This window comes from Dipodomys ordii, unplaced genomic scaffold (genome assembly GCF_000151885.1).
Source record: "Dipodomys ordii isolate 6190 unplaced genomic scaffold, Dord_2.0 Scaffold234, whole genome shotgun sequence".
Classification (NCBI taxonomy): Eukaryota; Metazoa; Chordata; class Mammalia; order Rodentia; family Heteromyidae; genus Dipodomys; species Dipodomys ordii.
Genome location: NW_012267450.1, coordinates 446,522 through 457,544, shown reverse-complemented (window position 1 = coordinate 457,544; position 11,023 = coordinate 446,522). Strand labels below are relative to the sequence as shown.

The window sequence follows — 11,023 nt, the reverse complement described above, 5'->3', positions numbered from 1 at the left end:
GTCTCATCCTCTGAAGTTGGTTGACCCAATGCCTCTTAAATTCTGAACTGCCCACCTCTTGTGTGTTCTAAACTGATGACCATCGAAAGCAAACTTCAAAAACTGCATTGGTTTTTCAATCTTTTCTAGAAGTAGCAACAGAAATTTTTTAACAATAATATTGTCTACCACAGAGATGGAATATATATTTTATTTTACATAGAGCTATCTCTCCTGTTCTCCCAGCCTTTTATGTTTCATTTTTATATGAGACTTGGTTTTACTGTGAGAAATAGCACAAGAAACACTTTTAGAAATTAAATTCAATATCTGACCTTTCTCGTAGACTCCATTTCCCACCAAAAGGACCAAAGAAGGTCTTTGAAACTGTTGACTCTGATAACTCACTTGTTTTTTAATTTAGGTTTTATTGTTTTTGCTAAACAATACTAATTTTTTTTTTAATTTTGAAGACAAGGCTTGAATTATTTAATTTTGATCCATTTATTTAATTAAAAAAGAAAAGGAAGGGGAAAGAGATCACGGCCAAAAAAAAAAGTAGGTAGCCCCTACTCCACCCCCAAAGCTCTAGCCAGTCACATGAGCATCACCCAGGTCCCACTCAGCGCCTGATAGTCAGCTGGTGGCACACTCTGCCCCATGAGACTGCCCGGAAGGCACAAAGGCAGTGAGTACCAGTTTCAGCTCTCAGCAGGTTAGTCAAACCAGACAAACTCGTGGGCTGAAGTCCAGAAATTCTTTCCAGGTTTTTTGCCCATTGTCTGAGCACATACAAACTGTCATTAGCTGGTAAGATTTCAGGGGGTGGAAGAAAGAACAGGAAGGCAGAAGAGAAACCAGAAGTCACCCAAGCTTTTCCTGGGCTAGAAGCTCTGAATATAGGACTTATGAGAGTAGACGGATTCCAGGTTTCTTAGAAGAGAAAATCAGCCCCAGAGAAGGATGAGCTGAGATGTGCCATGCAAGCAAGTTCTTCCTGCAGAGGCATGGGGGAGGGGCAACTGACTCCTGTGTGGAGAGTGGTAAGAGGTTCTTCTAGAACCATCGAATGAGACAAAGGGAGAATCCTGAGGCTGGGGCCAAATGCAAGACTGGTATGTACAGTTAAAGACTCAAAGGCCATCAGGACCCTGAAAGCAAATCCCATCTGCACACACTGGCTCTACAAGTGCTGCAGGAGATCCTGTTGTGAACTAATCCAAGTTAGTTGTTTGGATATGCGTGGTAAAAAGGGCAACACAGTTTTTTTTTCAGAAGTATGAGGTGGAAAGAGTGGCCATGATCTAGTAAGAAGAGACCTGCAAGAAGCAGAAAATATTTAGAGAACATGTTAATATATATTTTCATATATATATATATATATTTAAAGTTAAGAAAAATAAAACTAATTCAAGCCATGCCCTGTGCAAAAAAAAAGGGGGGAAAAAGTTAAAGGAAAAACTTAAAGTGAGACCATTGCTTCTCTGATCTCAACATAAGAATCACAGTCAGCTTGTTACTTTTATTTTGGAAGAAATGATGTAAAAGTTTCTTTCAGTCATTCAGAAGGCAAGTGTAACCACTTATAAAAACAGAATGGCAGGAACAAATTAGGAAAAGAAAGTCAGAGATGAAGAGGCAAAGTGGGAAAGGACTTTTCAAAAATAAAATTAACAAGATGACTGTGAAAAGGACATGGTGGACCGAAGTCTGTTAGTCAAGTAACGGTTTAACTTTTAAATTATTCTCTTGTTCTTTTTTTGTTGGGTGTTTTGTTCAAGTTTAAGATTTGGAAATGCTGACCCTTTGTTCACAAGAGACAACAAGAAATAAAGGATCCCTTCCCTCCCCTGGCCTGCCTCTATTGAAACCGCCACCACCACCGCCTTCTTGGCTGGATGCTGGAAGAGTCCTCCTTGTATATGGACTCCGGATGACAGAGCAGACTCCTTCTGTGGTTGTTGGGCTGGTGAAGGCTGGCTGCAGTATCTATTGGCTTTCCACATCTCTACAATGTTTTTCAACTATCTTGCATACATGGCTCAGTGCACTCCCTTCTCTGCCTTTACCGTTTTCCACTTGATATGGAGGTGTAATTACAATTTCTTCCATGACCTCAATGTTTTTTTTTCTTGCCATTTACAGTCTTTAATGGTCTTGTGAATGGTCTGGAATTACTGCTGGCCCTCTAGGAAGACACCAGCGCTGATCGCACAGGTCTGGCTCAGCTTCTCCTTCTTCTCTGTCCACGCTTTGCTGGCAAGCTTACTAACATTGAGTGAAGCTAGGGGAGGAGGGGTTTCTGTTCAGTCATCCATTATTTCCACTTCTGAAACATGCTGTAAGTTTATGAGCAAGATGTCTGCGTGGTCGGGCTTTCCACTGGAAAAGGACATTTTAAAGCCAGCATTTTGGACTGATAGTCAGAGGCTACCGCCTCACCCTACAGCCGCTGCTCCTGGCACGTCTGGCACCACACCTGGCCACCAATGCTGAAGTACTCTGCTGACATATCAGAACACTATGAATATAAACTATAACCAGTCAGTTCACCTTCCTCCTGCCCGTCAGTCATTCACATTGCCTGAACGAAGTAATGGTTAAACTCTGTGTTGTTACATGACATGTTTTTTCTCTGTACTCTTGTTTTGTTTTTTGTTTTCTAGAATCTAATGGGACATTTTCTTTGAAAGTCACAAAGCTGGACCTCTGTCTGTCACTCACACTTGTAATCTTAGATACAGGCTAAGATCTGAAGACCACAGTTTGAAGCCATCCCAGGCAGATGAATCTGAGACTCTTAGTTCCCATTAACCAGCAAAAAGATGGAAGTGGAGTTTGGGGTTTGGCGCAAGTGATAGAGAAATGGCATTGAGTTCCTATGTCAAGCAAGTGTACAAAGCCTTGATGTCAAGTCCAATACTTTCATAAAAATATAAAATAAATTTAAAAAAAACTACATGCAGATTTCTGTGTCCTTATGTCACTATAAAATTAGCTGTGCACTATCCTTGTTACCTTCAAAACTGCTCTACCACTTTTTGAAGGCTAGGCATGCATAGATCAGATAGTCATACCTTTTGTATGGTTATCCAAAAGATTACTAACATTTCTGAAAAGGACTTAATCAAGGACTAGGCCAAGGGTCCCTACTAGAAATCCTCTTTGCACACAGATATCTACTCATTAATCACCTCTTTGGTTTGAGCTTTTCAGTCATCGACTAATCCATCATTTTGATCTTGCTCTTTTCTAAATTTTGTTCACAAATATCTCGTCTGACATGATTTGTTCTCTATGAGTCCAGATTCACTTCTTCCTCAGAGGAAGCATTTTTCAACTTTAATGATATGTTCCTTTGAAAACAAGGCACTATTATGATAGACATCAGCCGTAAGCAGAATCTTCCACTAGCATTTCAAAGTGTAATGACTAGTCTTCAAATGCCAGCAAACGTGTAGACTTTCTAAATTTTGCCAGGTTTTTCTTTCAAGTATATATTCAGGGACTCATTTACAAATGATCTGTGTGGTTTGAATGGTAACCAGTATACAGTAGTAGAAATTTACTAGCTCTAGAAGTTGCTGGAGTTTCCTTTAACAATCTTAGGTTTCAAGCTCTTGTTATAGGTGTCAATTCTAAACCCATTCTTGACTTCAGGACTCAGTACAAGGGGCCTCAACCTAACCATGCTCATCGAGCAGCTTATGTGGAAAAGTGTCATTATTTCAGTTTGTCATCCATGTGGTTAGTTTATTTGCTAAATTCAGGTTAGTTCATACATAAGGTTTAGAAATTACAATCTTGCCTTTGAATTTAAGGCAGAAAGACAGGTTGTCTCCTAAAATGAACATTGACTTTGGTGGTTTGGGATAAGTAGCACAAAAAGATTCTCTCCAGAACTTTCTAGTTTTATCCTTTGACAGATCAAAAGATTCACTTACCTACAATTTTTTTAAAACTTAACAAAAAATCCTTATAGAGAAATTTATAATAATGAACTAATACATAAACATTGCTTAAGTTATAATACTAAATTACTGGTAGTAAAAACATTTACATATATACTCACTATGGAGATTATGTCATTGATTTAGCATATATATGGTATATGTAGAACTATAAATTATTTAATTACTTAGAAGCAAACTATAATTCTAAGAAGATTCTGTGATGACATAAATGCACTAGGAAAATTCAGTGTGCTTTAGTAAGAATTTTTCATTCATTGATCTTTTGAAAAAAATTCAGTAGTTTGTTTTTAACTTTAGAGGTCACATTTAAAATATTTTCATGTATTTTCAAATTTAAAAGTTTAATTTTATTCTACATTAAAATTTATTTGTGATGTGAAACAGGGAATATGTTTTATTCAATCATGCTTATAAATAATTTATATTGAATTGAGTTCAGAGTCAAAATTATGGACTGTTGAACTGGCAGAGAGCATACCTACTAGTTTCCTTTATGTTGATATAAATTAGTTACAGGTAAGATTATTCATATGTAAAAGTTTTAGATGTGGTCTTTACCCATAAACCCCTTTGGGAGAGTCAGCCACAGCAAAAGAGGAGAAAGAGAGGCTAAGAAGTCACAAATGATCTAACTTCTTGTTTAATGCCAGGAGGTACTCTCAGAAACTCATTTTAAACACTGCACTATGTCTGACAGATGCTTTAGTTACAAATGTTTCAACATCAACTAGGGGCTATACTCTATCATTCCAAAGCCAGGACAAACTCATAACCATGAATCAGTGCTGCCTCCCACTCTAATTCAGGCAGTAGAACTTCAACTCCTGATCCTATAGGAAACAAGGACACAATGCATCAGTTCACCACTGTACAGTGTGTGTGTGTGTGTGTGTTCATGCACATGTATGCATGCATGTTACCGGGGCTTGGGCTAGTACTGGGGCTTGAATTCAGGGCCAGGGTGCTCAAGACTTCTGGCTCTACCATTTAGTAGACACATTTCTTTTGGCTTTTTTAGCTGCCTAAACTGGCTTCAAATCATGATCCTCAGCTCTCATCTGAGTAGCTTTGATCATAAGTATGGGCCACAAGTGCCCAAGTCCCATTATACTCTGACTCAATAGAGAAGAATGTCAAAGCCTGCACATAGCTTTACATAACATAGTCAAGATTTCCCAGTTCTTACACACAAGGAGTGCCACTAAAGGTTGCCATTGGAATCTCTATTTTTGACTTCAGGTAGCCCTTCTTATGATTAAAAAACAAAAAACAATTTTTGTATCAGAGACAAAATACAGTCACTGTTTGATGTATTTGATTGACCACATTGGAACTTTGCAAAGTGCTTTAGAAATGTGACCACAAGCAGAAGATAACATCTGTATTATTGAGGATAACCTTGTGTCATTGAGTAAGACCCAGTGGTTCTCTGAGGGGTCTTATGCCCAGCCCTCACCAAATCAGCTATCACTTCCTAACCTCCAGAACTGTGTCTTGTGACAGTATCATTTGGTAATACTTCATGGGAATAATAAATATTAGATAGAAGGGCTCTCTAGCCATCTACAGTCACAGATATTGTTAGCTCAATTATAATTTTATATTAAAACCTGAATTACATTATAATCTTCTATCTGCTTTAGATTACATAATTCTTGAAATAATCAAAGTTAGTCATTGGTAATATAAGGAATTGCCTACTGTCTGGCCCACTAAAACTGTCAAGAAAAATAAATAAAATTCAATTTAAAATATCTCATTTGAGAATTTATTTAGAGGAATTTCATGATTACTACCTGTTTTAGATCATAACTTAAAATGCTATTTTCTTGTTTTCCCAAAGGATTTTACATCGTGGAATGCTGGAGAGTTTTGTTTGCCCAGTGAAGGCTATTTATCTAATTGTAAGAATAAACAAGTTCAGAAATCAAAGAGATTTAAAAAGAAGGGAATCTTCAAAAAAGCTTTCTGTTTCACAAGTAGGAGAATGCTTGAAATTGTCACTAATTTCATAAAAATACAGTTTAATCTGTCTGGAGACTATACTTATATTCAAAATAATTTTAGGAGGTCTAGAATATTCTTATGGTTGCTTTATTTTTTCACACTCAATGAAATGTCTGGTTAGGCTAAGGAGTTGGTCTGGTGTCACTGATTCTGTGATTATCTTCTAGCACCAAGAAGATTGTTTAGAAGAATAGATTATTGTATTATTCATTTCAGGTTCAGTTTAAGTAAATCCTGAAAGAATTCATTTCTGCGATTCAGAGCTACTCATAATCACAGTGGGGGTAGTGGAAGGCAGGATGCTTACTGTTCCACTTTACTATGGAATGCTTTAATACAGTTTTCAGCACGACTTTGAAGAGTTCTAATGGGTCTGATGAAAAAGGATGCTGTGGGCATGTAAGATGATGACAGGATGTACTCTGGTTTCCCAAGTGGAAAATGGTATACTGCACTGGAAATCTGAAGATCCACAGCAGACTTCAATTCCAGTTCTTATAAATTTTGTAAAGACTATTAAATTATCAAATTGCTCGTGAATCAAGTGTCAATATCTGGTACAATAAATGGCTGAGGCTGTCTATTGTCCCATTTCTTTTGTCAGATTCTCAAACTTGCCTTAGCAGTTCAAGGACTCTGTAACTTTAACCCATCCAGTAGAAGGAAAATATAAAAAATAAGTAAATAGAATAATAAATCTTGGAAATAGTGTTGAAAAATGGCTTGTCAATCACTGAGAACATTGGTTTAAAATGAGAAAAGAAAGAAATTTAGTAAATATATGAACTTAAAATAATAAAACTAATAATCTGCCAGGTGCCAGTGGTTCATACCTGTAATCCTATCTACTTAGATATGAGGATTGTGATTTGAGGCCAGCAGGAGAGTCCATGAGACTCTTATCCCCAATTAACTTCTAAAAATCTGGAAGAGGAACTGTGATTCATTGTTAGAGCACTGTCCTTGAACATAAATGCTCAGGGTCAGGGACAGTGCCCAGGCCCCAAGTTCAAGCCTCAGGTCCAGTAATAAACAAACAAATAAAACCAATAATCTTTTAGATCATATTAAATTTCATTTCATCTTTGGTCAGTTGATATTCAATTATGATTTCTTTACCTACATTCTGGTACAGAATATTAGAACCTTTCTCTCATTAAGAATATACATATAAATAATGGATCAAGAAAATATTATATATATATATACAAGATAATTTTATTTATCCATTAGAAATAATGATGTAAAGAATAATGTGTAAGAAAATGGAAAGCCCTGAAAATATCGTATGAAGTGATATAAATCAGGCACAGAAATATAAAGGATAAATGATTTCCTATTTAAATAGAAGCCAAGTTTAGCTTTGAAACTTATAAGCAAATATGTTGGGTGGTATGCAATTGTGCGCAGCTGTATTAAGTGCACTATGGTAGATTCAAAGGAGAACTCAAATAGTATAATTAATTAGAAAGGTGAAATCAAAGTTCAAAAACATAAACATCAGAAAGGGAGTACTTGAAAGGATTGTCAAGGAAAGTGGTGGACAAATGAAGAGCAGTAGAAGGGAAGAATGCAGTCAATGCATATCCTACAAAATTAAGAGGAATGAGAAAAGGGGTGGTTAGGGAAGAGACGGATGAAAATGTTGAAAGAGGTGACATTAAGCAAGATGCACTGTATTCATAAACTGCTTAAAGATAATAAAATAATTTTAAAAGACTGCATCCTTAAACATAAAATTGCACATCTTTACATGAATAGCAGAACACTCATTTACTGATATCTGTAAAGATGGAATAATTGTGTGACGGCACAAAAGTGAAAATCTTATGCAGCTGTCAGTTTTTGTTTGAATGTATATTTGGGATAAAGTAAAACATTTTACATGTGAAGTCAGAAAATTTATCTAGGAAGTATTAAGATCTTAATTTTGCACTCAAAATATATGAATCTTCTTACCAGAGAGAGATGTACATATAGAAATTTTATTTCTCTTATCTGTTTAGGCATTTTTGATAATCCTATAATTCATATCTTTGATGAATGAGGAAAATCATGCATCAATATTTTAACTCATTCTGAGGTGTCGAAGAATGATTCATTATAATAATGATGATGATGGTAGCTTATACCTTTTCTTTTAAATTAATTGCTAGTTTATAATTATTAATACTTAAAGAATTTGTTATTTCACCAATAGAAAATGTATTCTAATTCAGAAACATTAAAAACATTTAAAGAGAAGAGCTTTTTAATTGTATATTCAGTATAAGTTAAATATTAAGCATAGTTGATTTTTAATTGTTAAATCTCTTAAATCTGTTTAAATAACCATTATTATAGTGTGCTACCATTATGCTTAGTAAATTCATCATGATCTGATCTAATTAAGTTAAACAAATTAAATGAGTGTCAAGTTCAAGGTACAGTGATAGCTGCTAGTAATCAGTGGATTTAATAAAACTCTTCCCCAACCTTAGTTATTTCTTTCAGATTCAGATATTTACTCTAGAACAGGGGTATAGCAAGAATGAGAATGTAAAGAATCAGATGTGCTGAGTATCACAAGTGTCATGTGTATGTGTGTGCAAACCCGTCTGTCTTTCACTGAAGAAACATTGGTAACCAAATCTTTTGGTCTCTCCATGGAAGGAAGGGAGAAAAGAAAGACTCAGAGAGTGTCCAACTGACGGTGGTGTGAAGGGATGTACATACTATGAAATTTGAATTTTGACCCTGTCCTGAGACTCAGTAGAGTTTTCATTCTGGGCAGTGGCATTATGCTAATTTCCTCTGCAGCCATCAGACAGAAAAATGAACAATTGGCACAATACAACCCAATTTTCTGTTAAGGTATGATGTTTGGTAGGTTAAGGTAATCTACATTTTCTCCTTAAACTATACATTCAACTTTAATGTGTTTACTAGAATGCTTTTATCATTGTATATAGAAAGGAACACCTGCATAAAGAGTTATATTGGAATCTTTATATTTTAAAATCTCTTACTGCTCTTCAGAAAAAGATGAGAATTGATCAAGTTATAAGGTGTGTGTACTCCAACTTTCTTTTTCAGAGAAATTTGGTGTCTTCTATCACATGGGAACAGTTTCCCTTTCAATTGGTCCTTATTGGAAACAGTAATATAAAAGCTATTTGCCACAGATGGGAGCTTCTTCAAATATATATTTGAAGTCCACTTTTTGAGCTTCTGTGTGCAAGACTACAGCTCTACTTCTAGCTTTTTGTTAATTAGAGGTAAGAATTGCATGGAGTATCTTTCCAGGCTAGCTTTGAACCTAACATCTGTCTCATGAGTGATTAGTATTAACAGATATGAGCCACCAGAACTCAGCCCTAATTAGTTTTATTTTTAATTAAGCTACAATTCTGTTTTCTATCTTTGTGATTTAAAAAATATTCCCTTATTATTTTGAGGTGCTGAGGATTATTCTGAGGACTTCATAAATGCTTAGCAATCACTCTACTTTTATATCCAAGTGATGTTTTTGTAATTTGGAACCTTGTTTTCAATTACTTTGGGAACCATTTAAAATTAATTTAACTTAAATATTCCACTGAGAAGTGGATAATTAACCATATAAAATCTTATCCAGAAAACTATGTACCAGAGCTTTGGTATAAATCAGTTTTCCACTACTATTTCTGAACCGAGGCATTGTGATAGGGCAAAACCTTCTTGTGAGGGTAGAAAGCAGATAGAAATCTGATGGACAAACAGGAAAGTCACAAACAACAAGTACAAATGTCGCTATTCCTTAAACCACCTCAAATGGGGTTCTTCCATCTGAAAATGAGTCTTAACTAAATAGGAGTTAGCATTGGGTAAGAAATGCAAATGACAGAACATGAAATTGTTTTGAAGTGAGTCCCTGACAGTGAGGATCTTTTTTTTCCAGCTAAGTCATTTCAAACTCATGCTATGGCTTGGAAAATCTTCTACATAAATTGTTACCGACTTGGTGATTCTGAGAGTCTATTAAAGACTAGGTATCATTGTGAAATAGCGTTTTCTATTCTTTACCTATCATCCAAATTATATACAGTTTTCCCATTTAAGTATAAAACTCCCTGTATGACAAGTGCATTTCATAGTTATTATCCAACTATAAATTACAGTCTACTATTAACATTTTTTATTATCTACCCTTTCCAAAATAATTCTCCTCTAGGAACATTCAACTGTTTTCTTTCCTCACCCACCCCATAACCCAGATTTGGGCAATCACTAGTTTATTTCCTATCACCCAAATTAGCTTCTCTGGATATTTCCTGTTGGTGTAAATTGAATGTATCAACACCTTGTTCACATCCAGTGCCTAATAATTTTGTATTGTTTGAATATTCCATTTGGTTTGCTCATGCATTGTGTTTCACAATGGCTATTCTGAATAATGATGCTGTGAACATTCATTTAGAGTCTCTCTGTAGGTATGAGTTTTCAGTTCCCTTGATTCTACACACTCAGGAATGGAATTGCTGTGTCATATTGTTAACTTTTGTTCCACTTTTTGAGGATCTCTCAAATTGATTTTTTTAAAGGCTGTGACATTATACTTTCACACTACCAACATAAAAGTTACTCCCCGTCTCTCCAACAGTTGCTATTATCTGAGGGTTTTTTTTTCATTATAGACATTCTATTGGGTGTGAAGTAACAGTTCATGGTTTTGATTTGTATAGTCAAAGATATAGAGCATCTTTTTTCATGCGGTTATTGTTCATTTGCATATCTGCTTTGAGATATCTGTTCAGACTGCTTAATTTTTAACAGTTTTGGTCTCACATATGCAAGGTGAGTTATTGTTTTGAAATAATAGGATGTGGCTGATTTACTTTACACTATTTCTGCCAAAAAGGAACAAAAGGAAAGAAAAATCAAAAAGGGAATGAAACAAAGAGGAAGTAATGTTATCTGGAATTTTGCCACCTGTCTAGTGAATATATGGGTAAGAGGTAATGAAACCTTTATGTCTATTTTTGTGTATGTTCAATTTTGAGGTAATAAAGAGCTTCCAATGTTATCATTTCTTTTTTTTTTCT

The 11,023-nt window shown here is 35.3% G+C and overlaps 1 pseudogene; it reads right to left on the bottom strand.

Moving 5' to 3' along the window:
* Positions 1-1,715: 1,715 nt before the first annotated feature.
* Positions 1,716-2,491, bottom strand: LOC106000674 (annotated as a pseudogene).
* Between the last annotated feature and the right edge of the window lie 8,532 nt (positions 2,492-11,023).